This window comes from Mustela putorius, unplaced genomic scaffold, assembly GCF_011764305.1.
Source record: "Mustela putorius furo isolate JIRA1106 unplaced genomic scaffold, ASM1176430v1.1 tig00000682_pilon_pilon_pilon, whole genome shotgun sequence".
NCBI lineage: Eukaryota > Metazoa > Chordata > Mammalia > Carnivora > Mustelidae > Mustela > Mustela putorius.
In genome coordinates this window covers 1,411,444-1,432,359 of record NW_025421443.1, presented here as the reverse complement: position 1 = coordinate 1,432,359, position 20,916 = coordinate 1,411,444, and the positions used below count along the sequence as shown (strand labels likewise).

At 40.2% G+C, this 20,916-nt stretch overlaps 1 protein-coding gene across 1 annotated transcript in view; it reads right to left on the bottom strand.

Moving 5' to 3' along the window:
* Positions 1 to 20,916, bottom strand: part of GALNTL6 (polypeptide N-acetylgalactosaminyltransferase like 6) — a 1,243,223-nt gene that overhangs the window by 147,711 nt on the left and 1,074,596 nt on the right. The gene's annotated exons all lie outside the window — the stretch shown is intronic.

Sequence of the window (20,916 nt, the reverse complement as noted above, 5' to 3'; positions counted from 1 at the left end):
GTCACCTAATAGTAAAATTGACAAGTCTTAGTGACAAAGAGAAAATCCTGAAAGCAGCCCGGGAAAAGAAGTCTGTAACATACTATGGTAAAAATATTAGATTGGCAGCTGACTTATCCACAGAGACCTGGCAGGCCAGAAAGAGCTGGCATGATATTTTCAGAGCACTAAATGAGAAAAACATGCAGCCCAGAATACTATATCCAGCTAGGCTATCATTGAAAATAGAAGGAGAGATTAAAAGCTTCCAGGACAAACAAAAACTGAAAGAATTTGCAAATACCAAACCAGCTTTACAGGAAATATTGAAAGGGGTCCTCTAAGCAAAGAGAGAGCCTACAAGTGGTAGAGCAAAAAGGAACAGAGACCATATACAGTAACAGTCACCTTACAGGCAATACAATGGCACTAAATTCATATCTCTCAATAGTTACCCTGAATGTTAATGGGCTAAATGCCCCTGTCAAAAGACACAGGGTATCAGAATGGATAAAAAAAACAAAACCTATTTATATGTTGCCTCTAAGAAACTCATTTTAAGCCCGAAGACACCTCCAGATTTAAAGTGAGGGGGTGGAAAAGAATTCACCATGCTCATGGACATCAGAAGAAAGCAGGAGTGGCAATCCTTATATCAGATCAATTAGATTTTAAGACAAAGACTATAATAAGAGATGAGGAAGGACACTATATCGTACTCAAAGGGTCTGTCCAACAAGAAGATTTAACAATTTTAAATATCTATGCCCCCAACGTGGGAGCAGCCAAGTATATAAACCAATTAATAACAAAATCAAAGAAACACATCTACAACAATACAATAATAGTAGGGGACTTTAACACTCCCCTCACTGAAATGGACAGATCATCCAAGCAAAAGATCAGCAAGGAAATAAAGGCCTTAAACGACACACTGGACCAGATGGACATCACAGATATATTCAGAACATGGTGTTCATCCCAAAGCAACAGAATACAATTTCTTCTCTAGTGCACATGGAACATTCTCCAGAATAGATCACATCCTTGGTCCTAAATCAGGACTCAACCGGTATCAAAAGATTGGGATCATTCCCTGCATATTTTCAGACCACAATGCTCTGAAGCTAGAACTCAACCACAAAAGGAAGTTTGAAAAGAGCCCAAATACATGGAGACTAAACAGCATCCTTCTAAAGAATGAATGGGTCAACCGGGAAATTAAAGAAGAATTGAAAAAAATCATGGAAACGAATGATAATGAAAATACAACGGTTCAAAATCTGTGGGACACAACAAAGGCAGTCCTGAGAGGAAAATATATAGCGGTACAAGCCTTTCTCAAGAAACAAGAAAGGTCTCAGGTACACAACCTAACCCTACACCTAAAGGAGCTGGAGAAAGAACAAGAAAGAAACCCTAAGCCCAGCAGGAAAAGAGAAATCATAAAGATCAGAGCAGAAATCAATGAAATAGAAACCAAAAAGACAATAGAGCAAATCAACGAAACTAGGAGCTGGTTCTTTGAAAGAATTAATAAAATTGATAAACCCCTGGCCAAACTTATCAAAAAGAAAAGAGAAAGGACCCAAATAAATAAAATCATGAATGAAAGAGGAGAAATCACAACTAACACCAAAGAAATACAAACTATTATAAGAACATACTATGAGCAACTCTACGGCAATAAATTTGACAATCTGGAAGAAATGGATGCATTCCTAGAAACATATAAACTACCACAACTGAACCAGGAAGAAGTAGAAAGCCTGACAGACCTATAACCAGTAAGGAGATTGAAACAGTCATTAAAAATCTCCAAACAAACAAAAGCCCAGGGCCAGACGGCTTCCCAGGGGAATTCTACCAAACATTTAAAGAAGAACTAATTCCTATTCTCCTGAAACTGTTCCAAAAAATAGCAATGGAAGGAAAACTTTCAAACTCATTTTATGAGGCCAGCATCACCTTGATCCCAAAACCAGACAAGGATCCCATCAAAAAAGAGAGCTATAGACCAATATCCTTGATGAACACAGATGCGAAAATACTCAACAAAATACTAGCCAATAGGATTCAACAGTACATTAAAAGGATTATTCACCACGACCAAGTGGGATTTATTCCAGGGCTGCAAGGTTGGTTCAACATCCGCAAATCAGTCAATGTGATACAACACATCAATAATAGAAAGAACCAGAACCATATGATACTCTTAATAGATGCTGAAAAAACATTTGAGAAAGTACAGCATCCCTTCTTGATCAAAACTCTTCAAAGTGTAGGGATAGAGGGCACATACCTCAATATCATCAAAGCCATCTATGAAAAACCCACCGCAAATGTCATTCTCGATGGAGAAAAACTGAAAGCTTTACGGCTAAGGTCAGGAACACGGCAGGGATGTACATTATAACCACTGCTATTCAACATAGTACTAGAGGTCCTAGCCTCAGCAATCAGACAACAAAAGGAAATTAAATGCATCCAAATCGGCAAAGAAGAAGTCAAATTATCACTCTTCACAGATGATATGATACTAAATGTGGAAAACCCAAAAGACTCCACTCCAAAACTGCTAGAACTTATACAGGAATTCAGTAAAGTGTCAGGATATAAAATCAATGCACAGGAATCAGTTGCATTTCTCTACACCAACAGCAAGACAGAAGAAAGAGAAATTAAGGAGTCAATCCCATTTACAATCTCACCCAAAACCATAAGATACCTAGGAATAAACCTTACCTAAGAGGCACAGAATCTATACTCAGAAAACTATAAAGTACTCATGAAAGAAATTGAGGAAGACACAAAGAAATGGAAAAATGTTCCATGCTCCTGGATTGGAAGAATAAACATTGTGAAAATGTCTATGCTACCTAAAGCAATCTGCACATTTAATGCAATTCCTATCAAAGTACCATCCATCTTTTTCAAAGAAATGGAACAAATAATTCTAAAATTTATATGGAACCAGAAAAGACCTCGAATAGCCAAAGGGATATTGAAAAAGAGAGCCAAAGTTGGTGGCATCACAATTCCGGACTTCAAGCTCTATTACAAAGCTGTCATCATCAAGACAGCATGGTACTGGCATAAAAACAGACACATAGATCAATGGAACAGAATAGAGAGCCCAGAAATAGACCCTCAACTCTATGGTCAACTGATCTTCGACAAAGCAGGAAAGAATGTCCAATGGAAAAAAGACAGCCTCTTCAATAAATGGTGTTGGGAAAATTGGACAGCCACATGCAGAAAAATGAAATTGGACCATTTCCTTACACCACACACAAAAATAGACTCAAAATGGATGAAGAACCTCAATGTCAGAAAGGAATCAATCAAAATCCTTGAGGAGAACACAGGCAGCAACCTCTTCAACCTCTGCCGTAGCAACATCTTCCTAGGAACAACGCCAAAGGCAAGGGAAGCAAAGGCAAAAATGAACTATTGGGATTTCATCAAGATCAAAAGGTTTTGCACAGCAAAGGAAACAGTTAACAAAATCAAAAGACAACTGACAGAATGGGAGAAGATATTTGCAAATGACATATCAGATAAAGGACTAGTGTCCAGAATCTATAAAGAACTTAGCAAACTCAACACCCAAAGAACAAATAATCCAATCAAGAAATGGGCAGAGGACATGAACAGACATTTCTGCAAAGAAGACATCCAGATGGCTAACAGACACATGAAAAAGTGCTCCATATCACTCGGCATCAGGGAAGTACAAATCAAAACCACAATGAGATATCACCTCACACCAGTCAGAATGGCTAAAATCAACAAGTTAGGAAATGACAGATGCTGGCGAGGATTCGGAGAAAGGGGAACCCTCCTACACTGTTGGTGGGAATGCATGCTGGTGCAGCCACTCTGGAAAACAGCATGGAGGTTCCTCAAAATGTTGAAAATAGAACTGCCCTATGACCCAGCAATTGCACTATTGGGTATTTACCCTAAAGATACAAACGTAGTGATCCAAAGGGGCACGTGCACCCGAATGTCTATAGCAGCAATGTCCACAATAGCCAAACTATGGAAAGAACCTAGATGTCCATCAACAGATGAATGGATCAAGAAGAGGTGGTATATATACACAATGGAGTACTATGCAGCCATCAAAAGAAATGAAATCTTGCCATTTGCGACAACATGGATGGAACTAGAGCGTATCATGTTTAGTGAAATAAGTCAAGCCGAGAAAGACAACTATCATATGATCTCCCTGATATGAGGAAGTGGTGATGCAACATGGGGGCTTAAGTGGGTAGGAGAAGAATCAATGAAACAAGATGGGATTGGGAGGGAGACAAACCATAATTGACTCTTAATCTCACAAAACAAACTGAGGGTTGCTGGGGGGAGGGGGTTTGGGAGAAGGGGGTGGGATTATGGACATTGGGGAGGGTATGTGCTTTGGTGAGTGCTGTGAAGTGTGTAAACCTGGTGATTCACAGACCTTTACCCCTGGGGATAAAAATATATGTTTATAAAAATAAAAAATTAAAAGTCAAAAAAAAAAATAAAAATACATATAAGACCTAAAAAAAAAAAAAAAGTATTGTGTGAATAATAAAGCTACCGTGCAAGAATAGGCTTAAGTAAAAGGTCATCACAAAGGAACAAAAACCAAGAGAGCATAATAGGAAGATGCCCACACTAAGGAGACTTTCAAAAAGTGTACTTCAGGATGAAAAAAAAAAGAAGGATGATCAGAGTTACAACAAGGAATGGGGAGCATATGACATAGCAGGTAAATCTACATTGTTTGTATAAAGTAACACCAATAATCATAGTATCTAAATTGTGGGTTTAAAAAATAGAATTGAAATATTCACTAACAAACCCTGTAAAGTGAGAGGGGTGGGCATCAGATTTCATGTCAATACTGGAGAGAAAGTTAAAATGTTTCACTTTAAACCCTGTTAAGCTCAAAGGGCATGATGAGGAGTCTACTTTCTGGACAGATACCATATGATTTCACTCCTGTGTGGGATTGACGAAACAAAACAGATGAACAGAGGGGAAGGGAAGGAAAAATAAAACAAGACAAAAACAAAGAGGGAAACAAACTAGAAGAGACTCTTAACTCTGGGAATCAAACCGAGCGTTGCTGGAGGGGCGTGGGGGGGGGGATGGGGTAAATAGGCGATGGGCATTAAGAAAGCCCCTTGATGGAATGAGTACCAGGTGCAACTGATGAATCACTAAATTCTACCCCTGAAACTAATAATACACCATGCATTAATTAAATTGAATTTAAATAAAAAAAAAAGAATCAAAAGTGTAAGATACTCTTTTCATTCATAGTCTCACCTTAAAAATAATGAGAAGAAAAAAATGAGTTGTTTTTTCCACTATCACATAATTGTTTCCTATTTCTGTTCTGTAAATTATCACAGAGGATACATGCAATCAAAACTCTATTTAAGCTCCCACAACCACAATCGACAAATATCTGTGTTACTATGGCAGAAATGAATCACAGAATACCTCTGTATCTTTTTGTTTAGAAGACACTAAACTTTATCAGCCACTCTTAAATGGCCATTGAGAAATAATTTTATCACTTGCTCTGAGGGGCAATTTGGGCATTACCACCAAGTTTTCCACACAGGATGTAAGAGATACACACTAGGGGGTACCTGGGTGGCTCAGTGGGTTAAAGTCTCTGCCTTCAGCTCAGGTCATGATCTCAGGGTCCTGGGATCGAGCCCCACATTGGGCTCTCTGCTCAGCAGGGAGCCTGCTTCCCCCCTCTCCCCCCGCCTGCCTCTCTGCCTACTTGTGATCTCTGTCTGTCAAATAAATAAATAAAATCTTAAAAAAAAAGAGAGATACACTCTAGACATGTGTACAAATAAAAGGAGAGCAGAGTCAGAGACAACAGACACTACTCTTCCCTCTGTTGGGTTGGAGACCATGAACATGAAGGCAGAAACATTCACCTGCAGAGACTACGTTTCTCTTGCTGATAAAATATGACAAAAAATGAAGGAAGGTGAATCAGTACACCGGCATCTACAGAGTTTCTGTGTTGGGACCATTTCTTGCTTGGGAAGACGGAGACATAGGAGGACAAACTCCAGGAGGACTCACAGACCTGTTCCTGTCAAGACACGTCCATCACACAGAGGGGAGTCTCTCGAACCACATAAAGAGATGTTGAACTAACTGGGAGGCCAGTCTGAATGTTCAGAAATCTGGGGAGATCAGAGAAAGTCATCATCTCCAGAGGAGGTGAGCCAGCAAATGAAACACTGTGGGCCTAAAACAAAAGTGTTTGGAAATCCTTTGTAGGAATATTCAACTTTAATGTCAGTATAGAAATGTACTCCCATTTCCCTTGCATCTTTTGAAATTGGTTTTATGGGCCCAGAGAATACCATGCATGTTCACATGGAATTTATTTCATGAGCGTCTCTGAGTGTTTTCTTGTTTTCATCTTGGTCATTTTCCTCTAGCAATCCTGAGATGAATTTATCATGTAGCTATAATCAAGTTAAAGATTTGTCATCAGTAAACCAGGTATTTTTGTCACAGGTGTAGCCTGAACTGTTTAATTATCCCTAAAGGCAGAGCAGAACCCGTCTTGTGCTGTAACTCCGACTGTCCTGTCACCTGTTCTGTTGCATCTGAAGTTTTTGAGGAACAAACTTTTCATGTTGCATCAAACAACTGACTATAAAACTATCCCTCATAAAAGGGACCAAAGACTGAGTGTGCACAGGCTCAGGGCCAAAGCGAAGGGATATTACCTGTCATTGTCTGGTGCTATAAACTACAGAAGAAATGGGGTCTTTATCCTGACAGAATAAAAAAATACTACAAAGTTTTAAATCCTCCTGTAACAAAAATGTACAATTATAGGTGTTATGGGACAATACAGAAATTGGTTCAAATAGTAGGGACCCTTTTGACTGCTAGGGCTTTTGTGCTCCTTAAATGTGCCCATGGTTCCCAAGGGGAAGAAACAGGAGGACACTGGGATCTCTGTGTTTTATGCTTGTGATGATGATGATGATGACAGAAGATATCCCCTGGACTCGCATACTTCAGAGCAAACACGAGGGGCTGTGGATTGAGGGGAGAAAAGAATTAGGAAATGAAAGAAGAAGGTATGAAGAATCCGCTCTACTTCATGTGGGCCCCACCTGTTTATCCTTGTCTATTTTGAATGACTCTTTCCAAAGCCTAAGAAGATGACTAATTCACTGTGAATGTGTTAATTCTCTCTGGGTTGATTGCTCCATAACTAAAGAGCAGAATCAGCTTCATGGAACCATCAGGAGATGAAGGAGGGAGATGTGTCTGGAGAGAAGTCAGAGTGTGGTTGCCAGAAGATGGTGACTGGATGCTGGCTGGCATATACACACACACTGAGTTACGAGGTCATGCTCACATGTAAGTGCAACTTAGATAACCTGGAGAAAGAGCTCACACCCCATTGAGACTGGTCAGTAAGGGCTGAGCAGAGAACAATGGCTAACAGCAAGAACCCGGGAGCCAGATTGCATGAGTGTAAGTTCCCTTCCTGCAACTCACCTAGGGCAACTTACTTACTGTCTCTGACTCAGTTTCCTTATTGTGAAAAAGGGGCCATAGTACTAGATAACACCTATGTTGTGAGAATGCTTGTTAGTTTGTGTGAAGCACCAGAGCTCTGCTTTGGGCACGACAAGCTTGCAGTGATCATTGACTCTTGTTATAGGCTTTTTATGGATCGGGAGGTACGAGGAAAGGTAAGATCATCGCAGAGCTCAGAGAACTCGTTCATGTGAAATTATTATTTTATTTTATTTTTTTGTTTTTACTTCAAAAGCTGAATTTGGACAATTCTGTAACTTCATATTCTTGTTATAGGAAGCACTCTTCATAGACAACTTTTAGGCACTTTGATGAAGCAACCATCACCAGATTCATCAGACTAGTCATAGATGGTCTGTACTTAATGGTCACCAAAATCCTGGTTTGGGCTGACAGGGCTTCCTTCCTCCTGTACACCCTGGGGTCACACCTCACTCCCGAGCAGCGCTTCAGTGATGGGCTTAAGCCAGTGGGGGTTTGTCCTAAGCTCTAGCAACTTGCTTCCATGTGTGTGTGTGTGTTTGTGTGTATGTGTGTTTGTGTGTGTGTTTTTTTCACTGAAATGTTCACATCCTTCTTTATGTTTTGGCAGAAATTCATAAATCGATTCAAGATGATTAAAAGCATGAAACGTGCCTAATACAAGAGGTGTGTTTTTAACTACAGTGTAGTTTTTTTTTTAAAATATTTTATTTATTTATTTGACACACAGAGAGAGATCACGAGTAGGCAGAGAGGCAGGCAGAGAGAGAGGGGGGAAGTGGGCTCCCTGCCGAGCAGAGAGCCTGACACGGGACTCCATCCCAGGACCCTGAGATCATGACCTGAGCCGAAAGCAGAGGCTCAACCCACGGAGCCACCCAGGCGCCCTACAGTATAGTTCTTTATACTTGCAGTAGAGTTCAGTTTAACTGCCCTTAGCATATTTTCTGTGATAACATGAATGTCTAGTCTTACACCCTCCCAAGAACCCCAACTCATTTCAGGAGATTTGATTCTATTTTCTATTCCATTCCGTGCCAGTCTACTCCTTTCCATTCTGTTCACTGAAGAAACATGAATTTCACAGCACACGGCAAGGCATGGTGGAAATGAAAAGATAATTGAGGCAGAATCCCTTCTCAAGAGGAGTTTATAATGTAGTTTCAAATTTGAAATTTAGGTAGCACTAGTTTTGAAAGGTACAGAAATTCATTATTTCCAAGTTAGCTCATTAGTGCTAACGAATTGTAATTTAACAGCCCTTATGGTTTTAGTCCTCAAAGCTGCTGATGCCCCATGAATCCCCCCCCCCCCCTGAACACCCATCCATTTCCCAGCCCCTTCAAGTGCTTGGGGAACAGCTCATATCTGCTTCTCCTCGCAAAATTGTTTTGGCTGAAGGTGGCTGCCTTGTACAGAGAAGCCTGAGATTATACTCCTTCCCTGTGTCACACTCAGGGGTGGCCACTGACAGGATGACATGGGAGTGAAAAAGCCCCACCCCCTTTTCTCATGAAGGTTCAGCTCTGGGTGTGATTTATTCTCCAGGTGCCTGTGGGATAAGGCTGCATCCTTTTTGGCTCTATCTCCTTCGCTGTTAACCTTGCTTCTCCTAAAGCAACTCCTGCAAGAAATGAGATGCACCCAAATACATGTCTTAACCTCTGCTTCCAGGAAAGTCCACTTAAGTCAGTTTTCTTGCTGTTTATTGCTCGTTTTAGGAATTTACAATGAGTGTCATGGTTTATATTCATCATTTTAGACCTGTTTTTTTATTTATTTGAGGGAAAGGAGGGGCAGAGAAAGGGGGAGAGCGAGAATCTCTAGCGTGCTTCCCGTTGAGTGTGGAGCCGACACAGGCCTCGATCCCAGGACTCAGATCATGACCTGAGCTGAAACCAAGAGGGGGACATTTAACAGACTGAGCCACCCATGTGCCCTAAACCTGTCTTCTTAAGGATTTTGTATTTTAAACTTATTTGTGGCCAGAGATTATTGGCATGAGGATTCTCCTCTTCTTTTTACTAAAATCATTTTCTTACCCACATCTTTTGCGTTCTACGGACAGGTCTATGACTTCCAGCATAGACTGCCATCAGATACACCAAAGAAATCAATGAGCTCTGTTTTTGGAATCAGAGGGAGTATTTGCTCTCTGAATAGTCAGTAGAATGCACAGGATATTCCTACAAATTACCATGTGGTCCTGTAGCAAATCAGTTTGATAGTTCTTGAGTTATGATGATGTTCCTGAGGTAATGGCCAAAACAAATTCTGGAAAAAGAGCTAGGTTTCTCGGTTCACTTTGTTCACTGTCTTCAGGTCCCAGGATTTAAAAAAAAAGCAGTAGTTCTCAGTCTTTTAGATTTGTGTAATGCTCATAGGATGGCCAAGCCTTCTATATATGGATTCACCCAGTGCTTTGATCAGTGATGAAGTACAAAGTATTGTTCTCTTGTTGGAACTGGATCCCATAAATTCCCAGCACTAGGAACTTTAGCTAGAAATTTCAGAGATAGGCCCTAATGCAAGCAGCCTAATTCCCAGCTTGGGGCTCCTTTTATAGTCCATCAGTGAAACAGTGAGATAAAATTACATTTCTTTTTTTTTTTTAAGATTTTATTTATTTATTTGACACAGAGAGAGAGAGAGATCACAAGTAGGCAGAGAGGCAGGCAGAGAGAGAGGAGGAGGCAGGCTCCCCACTGAGAAGAGAGCCGATGAGGGGCTCGATCCCAGGATCCTGAGATCATGACCTGAGCCGAAGGCAGAGGCTTAACCCACTGAGCCACCCAGGTGCCCCTAAAATTGCATTTCTATTTGCCCTAGTAATTCCTAGAATTTGAAGAGCTACCAAAGGCCCATTGATATATTGTTCTGAAGTAGTAAGAATCTTAAAAGTCAGGTTTTCTCTGTTATAAAAAGCCAGATAATTAACATTTGACCGCCTAGATGTTCTCTTCATAGGAAATTTTTGTGTGATATATTCAGAGCCTTTTTCATCTCCCTAAATATTATCATTTTTTCCTCTTCCTAGCTCACAGAGATGTTGAGAAGATGAAGTGTAAAAAGGATCTTCCAAGTGCTTTGACCCGCTTGGGGGCAGCTTCTCCATTTAAGCTGGGCGGTATTAGCTCTAAGAGTCTGTGATTATTGTGTAGTGTTGCTATGGACTTTCCTGGATTTGAATCATTTATCTATTTATACATCACTTCAGGAATTGTAAATTGCAGTCAGTAGGTCAGCACTGGCTTCCAAATAGTCAGTTTTGGCTATAAATAGAACAGAAAACTGCCCGCAGCTCATTCTATTCATTGGTATGTCCTGGTAATACAAAAAAAGAGCCTGAAGGGTCCTTTCCTGGACTTTGTTATCTGACATTTGTCAGATACCCCTTTGGGGGATTAAAGACACAGAATATGTGTGCAGGAAGGGCTCTACCTCTAATTCTGTACGAGTGTCAATTCCTATCAAGTACTGGTTGCCCTTAATTGTGTGTTGCCGTTGTTATAACTCTGTTATTATTCCAGTTGTATGGCTGAGATAACTATACTCTGAGGGTAGCGTTACCTCCCTGTGCGGTCATAATGCTCTCTGTTCTCTGGAACTGAAAAAGAGAAAGCTCTTCATTTTGCTGGATGTCACAGGTCACAGGTGTATCTGCCTGAGTTACAGAGGTAGGGAAATTTGGCCACTGACAGGGCCTGATAGAGTCTGGATGATGAAAGCTTTGCTGCCAGTCCTTAGTTAAAAATGGGATGAGGTTCTCCAAAGATTTTGCACGCCTCCATCCTTTGCCTCCTGCCACAGTCTCCAGGTAATGTGGGCTGAGAATCACGTGGACAAGTCAACGAAACCACAGAAGGAAGATTTCATGGATTGCTTTTTAGCAAGCTCATTTCTCTTTCCTTTTCCAGCTCCTAGCTCCCTGTTCTGGCATTCCTCATGGCCTAAGAGAGTAAGAGAGCTCTCGTCTTGTTCAGGAGAGCCCCTAATTTTCTGTGGTTTTCTGACTGGCTTCAGGGGTATACCACTTCTTGTCTTCTTCAGTTCATGAGTTTGAGGCATTCGACATTTACTTTGCAACTCCCAAACTGTGCTGGGACCGTTTGGTAAGTGTGGTGTTACAACCTGTCTGTCCTGGACAGTCCTGGTTTATGTCTATTGCTCAGAATGCTTATTAATACCACCCTCTTTTATTCCCAGGAGTAGCCCAATTTGGACAATAAATCATTGTGTGTCACATTTAGACTCAGAAGATTTTAGAAATTTGTTTTTCCCATAAGCTATCCCAGACCCTTAAAGGCAGGATTAGAAGCCCCTTCACATATATGCATGATGCTTGGAAACACACCTGCCACAGCGTTTGTTATTCTCCTATGACCTAGAAGCTCCTTGAGGGCAAGGTTTATATTCCCAAATACCAATCTATTCTCAATTGCCATAGGAGTGACATATAAGAAAATACAAGGAGCTTCATTTGGGATTGAAATAATTATTAAATTCATAACACAGGCCCATAATCCAGCTGGGGATGTGGGTTAGGGAAAGTGATCCAGAGCAAAAAGTGCCTTGAAGGGTGAGTAGGAGTTAGCTAGGAAGAGAAGAAAAGAGGACAGAGATTTTGGGCAGCATATTCATGGCAGAGGAGAGAAGACACTGCAGTATTTCAGCTGACATAGAAGAATCTTAGGGTGTGAAGGGTTTGGCTAAAGATGAGGTGGGAGGTGGAAAGCACAGGCTGGGGAGGGTCCGTACATAACACTGAGGAGTTTAGACTTTGTCAAGTAAGATCAGAAATAACTATCGTTGATCAAACACCTAATTGTATGCCAGGCACTAGTCCCTTCAAATGCTTTATCTCAATTTGTCCTCACAGTCCCCCTAGGAATTAGGTAAGGCTATTATTCTCGTTTAACATATGAGGAAACTCAGGTTAGAGAGAATTAAGTGATCTAACTGATGTCACTTGGTTGAGTCTAGATTTGAACCAAGAGAGTTTGACAGTAAAGCCCAGCACATTCTCTTTTTCCTTTCCCTTCTCTTCCTCTCTATCTCCCTCAGACACACAAACACACACACAACATCCCAGAGTCAGTGAAGATCCATTGAAAGCGTTAGGGCTGAAAAATGACATGATCAGACTTCTGTTTTAGGAGAACTCCCTTAGTGGAGGTTTGGGAATGGAAGTTTGATAAAGGATACCAGAAGAAGGGATAAGGTTGGTTCAGATGTCCAGGTGGGAAGGATATGAACCTGCTCCAAGGCAGTAGAGATAATGAAGAGGGAGTGAATCCAGGAGGTTTTGTGATTTGGCAGAATTTGAAAAGGAACTTGAAAGTTGGGTTTCATTTTCAAGCCTTGCATCTTTGGAAACTGGGTGGATTCAATCAGGTGATACAATTGCCTGAAACTGAAAATCAGTGTGTAAACAGGCTAGTTGATGAGTTTCAGTTTTGGGAAGGTTTGCTTTGAGTTGTCTGTGTAATATCCAAGTGGATTTATTAAATAGTAGTAAAATATGTAGGACTGACACTGAGGCTAAAGACTGGTATACTGGTATAGATGTAGGAGTCATCGGCGTGAGATGGATGAAGTGACCCAGGATAGAGACAGACAGAAGGGAAGAGAGCCCAGGGTATGAGGGGCTCCTACAGGTGTCTAGGAAGGAGAAAGGAGAGAGGCAGAAGAAAAATCAGGATAAAATCAAAGTCCCCAAAACCAAGGGAGGAGAGAGACTAAAGAGAAGGAGATGGTGAATGGAGATAAAAGGTGGAAGGAAATCAACTGCAATAAACAGTGGTTTTCATGAGAATATTTGAAAATATCACAAAGCTAAGTTGACACTTAAAGGTGTTGGAATTATAGTTGCTGTTCAACTCATTAAGAGTCTAATAGTTTCTGACCACTAGTGTGTACCTTGATTTAAACCTAGTAGTCCCATTGATTAAAAGTTTTTGCCTTTGGGAGGCAGAAAAACTTTGGCCCCAAATTCTGCAAATGTCATCCAAATCGGATATCACTTTTGACTCTACTGAGGGAGACTGTGAATATTATCAGGAACATAGCCTTGCAGTGCTGTACATCAGGGCTTTCTGAGCAAATAGCGTTTATCTTGATGTCATAACCCCAGTTCATCTGGATGAAATAGTGCAGTGCTGGCATTTTCATGGAATGGGTCACCAGACCCAGATGAAGAAAAATTGAAGTTATTGTGCCCTAGTGTACCAGTCCTTTCTCTATGACAGCAGTTTTGTCCTTGTCCTTGATATAGATATTTGAAACACTCAAGTCTAATGAATTTTCTGCTCTGTCTGGATATGTTCCCTTGGCAGCACATGGCAAACTTGAAAAAATATTGTAAAGGTTATCAAAGGTTAATAGTTTCTCAACTTTCTTTTTTTCTAGGAAGATAGCAAAACCCAAATCCTTTCAGGCAAGGAGATCCAATAATACAACTATAATTAGAACAGTGACACTACATGGATATTTTTCCACTGATAATTTGCCTTTATTTAAGAGCTTTATTTTATTTTTGTTGATACCCATAGCCTTCCAAAATTATTTGAAATATTTTAAAATAGGGAGCAAAAATATAAAGGTAGTTAAAATAGAGCATCAAAAAATATGTAAAGGAAAAAAGGAAATAAATATTTGATAAGCCCAGTCTAATACATGTAATATACCTTAACATCACATGTAGCTTTGAAATTTCTAGTAGATTGAGATAAATTTTCTTTTGAGTATCTGAAAGCATTATTGATCAACTTTTCCCATTAGTCCTTTTAAATGACTTAGATGTGTTTCATAGTTGAAACAGAAGTAGAGATACCATGGCTTTTCCAAGGGAAATAGCACACTGCAGTAGAAACAGAATGGACCCACACAGAATTGCCACTTTCGAAATATGAACACAGCATTCTTCTCTAATTTGGCAAATCATTCTGGTACTTGTAATGGCTCTTTTCCTTCTTTCTTCCTTAGGGTTTCTCCAACACTCTAAACCATCTCACAGCTTACTAGGTGAGTTCCATTCTGCTTCTTTACGATCCTGGCTGCTATGGTCTGAATGTGTCCACCCCCACCTCCAACTTCCCACGCACCCCAATTCATATGTTGAAATCCTAACCTTCAGAGAGGATGGTATTAGGAAGTGTGGTCTTTGGGAGGGTTAATTCATGAGGGTGGAACCCTCATGAATTGGGTTATTTCCTTATAAAAGAGGCTCCAGAGAGATCTCTACCCTTTTACCGCATAGAACACAGACAGGTGTTCTGACTCTCACCAGGAGGTGACCATATTGGTGCCTTGACATTGGACTTCCCAGCCCCAGATCTGTGAGAAATAAATTTCTGGTGTTTATAATCCACCCAGTCTGTGGTATTTAGTTATAGCAGCTGGACTGATTAAGACACTGGCTAAGAGAGGGCAGAAAGTATTGACAGAGTAGTGTGGTTGGATTACCATGTGGTTTTAGTAAGGCAGCAGGAACAAGCAAAGTGATAGACTCTGAGAAGAAAGCATGTGGGAGTATCTCTAAGTCAGGAAGATAGAGCTTGTTGGTAGGACTGATAGAAAGTTCAAAATCCATGGTAGACATGCCAGCAACCTTTCTTTTCAGTGGAATTTTCACCTTGTCTCTTTTCCTATGAAATTTGAACAGAAGATTGATCTCACCATGGTAACCATCGTTGGCTTATTTGGCTTATTCGGGTACTACTGAACTATATCTGGAAACATCCAGGAGGTGAAAGCCTCTATTGAACAGATGTCTTGAAATGGGGCTGAATGATGGGAAACACACACACACACACACACACACACACACACACACACACACAAGCCAGGTCATGCAGTACCCACTGGGAAGCTTGTCAGAGTTCCAGAAACAAGCAAGTATAGGCATATTCTAGGAATTATATTTCTCACCAGCTTCTCCTTAAATCTCATCTGACTCTGTGCATTTCAGTGGATTCTAGAATATTTCCTCTGCTAAATGAAGTTTATAAAGATTGGTTTACATGCCCCGTCAATCATTTTGAAGAACACGGTCTCCATTTGTCATGAAAGAAAATAGCCTCCGAGTTTCTCTTTTGCAAGCTAAACATGATGCCTTGAGCTGTAGACAGTCTTTCCTGATGTCACCAATATTGCTGATGGGCAGAGTGACATTTATATATGAAGAGGCCTTATGGTATTCTGTGTTCAACCAAGTGTTGCAATTACTGAGCAAAAACAGTCAACATCATCAGGGAAAGATCACTTCCAAGTTGGTAAGTACCTACTGCTAAGTAACAGTAGAAAACTCACCTGTACAATCCACTAATGGCTGAGTACAATACCAGTGGTTCGAGCCTCATTGATGTGATTTGGTTTTAACTGCTGTATGTGAATAACAGTTTTAGGCATCATTTACATCTCTCCTTTCCTTATAAATAATTTAGGAAAATCTTCCCTTACTTCATTTTTAAAGACTAGAGTAAAATAGAGTGTACTCTGTATGCATATTTATTACTTTTCCTGGTTTCTGTAGCCCTTCTTCATAGAACGTCTGCTTATATAACACAGATACTATGATATACCTCCACAGGACATTTTCTTTTGAGACAAAAAACAGGTGTTGTGAGTAACGGAGGCTAATTTTTTTTTTTTTTAAGTTAAAGGCTGGGGAAATTTAACCTGACTCAATCTGCTTTTTTATTTTTATTGTGAAGTAAAGATTGACAGGATCCACCAACGAATTTCATCTTCATGCATTTGATGCATTTGAAAACAATCAGATACAAGTTTTGCTCATTATTCTTCTACTAGACTTTCTTAAAAACTGAGAGTTGTCTGATTTCATATCTCTTGAGCAAAATGAAAACACGAATTCCATATTACTTAGTATGATCTGCTGCAGTTCATGAGCATTTGAGTAAGAGGTAAGATCTGACCTCAAGTTGGTTAGTCTCACCAGCGAACAATTTATGTGAACCCAGAAATATGTACAGAACCTACATGGAAGTGTCAAATGGAAGGCACACATTGTAAAGGACTAAAGGAGCCTTGTAATAGTCAAACCTGGTCTGTTTTAAGATCAGCCTTTCAAGATAATGAATGATTGTTTTTATTATTATGGTTTTATCCGTTCCTGATATTTAATGACAATAAAAATAGCTGATAGCATTGATTAAATAATGTCAGCCTCAGGTATTATTTTTATTGCCTTACATGTTTTATTTTATTTCATTCTTGAAATAACCCCATGAAGAACACAAAGCACAGAGTGGTTTGACCATAAGGAGTGGGACGGTGAACCATGTGTGGGTTCAGTCTGGCTTGGGAGTCTCTGTTCTTGAGAGCTCTGCTACCCAGAGATGGCAAAACCTACTCAAGTCATTGATGAAGAATTACCTGTGCTATGTCCAAATTCATCAAACTGTATATATTACATACACACAGGATTTTTATTTATTTATCTATTTATTTATTTATTTATGTATATCAGTTATACTTCAATAAGACTGTTATTAAGACCTAGTTAAAAATTTAAAAAGTGAAAAAAAAGGCTCACTTAGTTATACATGTTTAGATTTTGTTGTTGTTTTTTTGGTTTTATTTTTTAAAATATTTTATTTATTTGAACAAGAGAGAATGAGAGAGAGAGAGAGCATGAGAAGGGGAGAATCAGAAGGAGATGCAGACACCCTGATGAGCAGAGAGCCTGATAAAGGACTCGATTTCAGGACTCCACGATCATGACCTGAACCGAAGGCAGTCACTTAACCAACTGAACCACCCAGGCACCCTAGATATTTTGTTTTTTATGTACCAATTCTCAGAGGGTCTCAGTAGCTGTTTTAAGGTAAAGCACCTAGGGTTCCCTTGCTCTATATTTATCTGATGATATGATCAGATAATTTTGATAATTTGAATACTTGGGTGAGTTCTTTTTCTATCTTCAATATTCAGATTAGCTCTTAACATTAGCCATGTCAGACCTCCTCCCATGCTACGTTAGATAGGCCATGGAGATGTTTGTATGGAGCAGTTCTCACCGTATCTGCTTATTGCGGTCTTCGCGTGTCTCTTCAATTTTTTTTTTTATAGGAAGAAAAAACAACACAGGATTAAAAGCTAGAAGTATTTTCTTTCTCCTGCTAAGCTCTAATTTGAAATAGCAGCAGCAAAAGGTTGTTACATAGAGGGCGCGGGGCGGGGGGTGGCTCAGACTGAAGGGGGGTGCCTTCAGCTTGGGTCATGATCCTAAGGTCCTGGGATCCAGTCCTGCATTGGGCTCCTTGCTCAGCAGGGAGTCTGCTTCTTCCCCCTCCCCTGGCTTATGCTTTCTCTCACTCACTCTCACTCTCAAATAAATATTTTTTTAAAGATCTTACTTTTTCTTTTCCTTTTTTTTTTTTTTGGTCGGAGAGAGAGCACAGCAGGGGGAGAGTAAGGCAGAGGGAGAAGCAGGCTCCTTGCCCAAGGTGGGGCTTGATCCCAGGACCCGAGGATCATGACCTGAGCAGAAGGCAGATGTTTAACCAACTGAGCCACCCAGGCGTCCCAATAAATAAAATCTTGAAAAAAAAATAGAAGTAGTTACATGGATTTATTTGTTTTCTCTTTAGCTTTCACAATCAGATCAGCCCAATGGCTCAGGGTAGCTCAGGTGAGTATGTGAAACTAATTTGCCTATTATAGATGAACTCCACCTAGATAACAAACGAATAAAAAATTAACAAGATTCATCAGTACTGCTTTTCTCTGGAGCTCTGTTTTGTTTTTTTTCTTTAATTTATTACTTGAGAGAGAGAGTGAAAGAGAGAGAGAACGAACAAGTTGGGCGAAAGAGGCAGAGGGAGAGGGAGAAGCAGACTCCCCACTGAGCAGGGAGCCGGACATGGCTCAGAGATCATGGACCCTGAGATCATGACCCGAGGGGAAGGCAGACTCCTAACGGACTGAGCCATTCAGGCACCCCTGGAGCTCTGTATTACCGAGAAGCTTCACTGACCAGGCTTACTATAAAATGCTTTATTGAGATATATGGAGAAGATACTTCTCAGGCTACACAGCATTTACAGCATTTCTGTGTTCACTTATTGTTGGATAAATTAACTGGAAAATTTGACACCTTCTTCACCTCAGCTCAGTATATAAAAACCTGCTAAGAATGAAGTGGTAGTGGATTATGGAGATAAATATATTTCACTCATTCCTTTTTTTTTTTTTTTTTTTTTTAGTTTTCTATGTGTTTGAAGTTATATTTCTTTTTTAAAAAATTTATTTATTTTCGCATAACAGTATCATTATTTTTTCACCACACCCAGTGCTCCATGCAATCCGTGCCCTCTATAATACCCACCACCTGGTACCCCGACCTCCCACCCCCCTGCCACTTCAAACCCCTCAGATTGTTTTTCAGAGTCCATAGTCTCTCATGATTCACCTCCCCTTCCAATTTACCCCAACCCCTTCTCTCTAACTCCTCATGTCCTCCATGCTTTTTGCTATGCTCCACAAATAAGTGAAACCATATGATAATTGACTATCTCTGCTTGACTTATTTCACTCAGCATAATCTCTTCCAGTCCCATCCACATTGCTACAAAAGTTGGGTATTCGTCCTTTCTGATGGAGGCATAATACTCCATAGTGTATATGGACCACATCTTCCATATCCATTCATCTGTTGAAGGGCATCTTGGTTCTTTCCACAGTTTGGCGACCGTGGCCATTGCTGCTATAAACATTGGGGTACCCCAAAGATACAGATGTAGTGAAAAGAAGGGCCATCTCTACCCCAATGTTTATTTCACTCATTCTTATACTATCATCTTCGATTATCATTTCTGGATCTCAGGAGCAAACACTTGAATATATTTATATTTGATCTCTGTTGTCCTATTCTTTCCATTTTTTTTTAACTATTTATCCTTTCTATTTTTATTTTTTTTTCCTTAACACCTGTCTGTCATGTTCCTGTAGTGGAGAGTTACTAATTTTTGGCATTGAAACATTCACTTCTCTTTTTTTTTTTTTTTTTTTTTTTTTTTTTTTTTTTTTTTTTTTGAAACATTCACTTCTCTTAAGTAACACCACCATCATCTCCCTTTGAAGAATTGCTTCTCCCTTGTTTTGTGCAGGAGTTAGGGAGATGGGAAATATTCATGCCTCATACTAGAGAGTGGAAAAGAAGTATGAACTTCTCGTACTGAAGCTCTTCACAGATTTCCTTGGTACAGCCAAGAGGCAAGTTATGTAATGTCCTAGTGTCCTGAATCTTGAGCTAGGGCGGGGGTAGAAAATTGTCTTTCATTTATGTATTCAGGGGTCGCACCAGGTAACACTATGAAAACATTCCTTCAGCAAGGCCTTCTGGAGCTTCCGTTCTTGTATGTAATCTTTTAAAAAAATTTTTAAATTATTTATCTAAGTAATCTCTACACCCAATGTGGGGCTTGAATTCACAATCCTGAGATCAGGGTCACATGCTCTTCCAACTGAGCCAGCCATGTGCCCCTCTGTGCGTGGTCTTTAGCCTTCCTTGTGATCTTGGGAGCTCCTCCATATCCTATTATTAAATTTCCTTTTTAAGTTAGTCAGAGTCCATTTCTATTGCTTCCAACAAAGGAGTCCTAATTGATACTATCTTTGACTGCGTTTCCTCTTCTTTTCTTACTGTTTTTTAATTTCTGACCACTCCCAGCTCAACTTTTTATTTTTTCCTCAAAGATTTTATTTATTTATTTGACAGACAGATCACAAGTAGGCAGAGAGGCAGGCAGAGAGAGAGAGGAGGAAGCAGGCTCCCTGCTCAGCGGAGAGCCCGATGCAGGGCTCCATCCCAGGACCCTGGGATCATGACCTGAGCTGAAGGCAGAGGCTTTAATCCACTGAGCCACCCAGGCACCCCAGCCCAGCTCAACTTTTATCTCCCTCTTTCTGAACCCTTGGAGTTTGTAGTTGTTATTTTTGTTTGTTTGTTTGTTTCTTTTTTGTTTTGTTTTGCTTTCTCCCTCCACCCCACTAAGACATAATACTTTCTTTGATTTCATTGAGATTGATTTGTTCTTTTCTTGTGGGGCTTATTTTTTCTACATATATTTTTCGTTTGCCTTGTTAAATCTTTCTCTTGTGTGAGCTTGCATTATCTTGGATTCTCAGTCAAGAGGTTCCTATCAGCTTGCTCATCCTTGAGTGGGGTCTTTCTGTTCCGGATCAGCTTTCTGGGATGCAATCTACTGAAGAGGAGACACCTTGGGAGTGATCAGAAACAGCGCATAGCTTGGCTGCTTCGTCTGCTTTCTAAGCTTTTTTTCATCGTACTCTGCCATAATCATGGGCCTTTGCACACAGGAAGTCTGTCAGGCT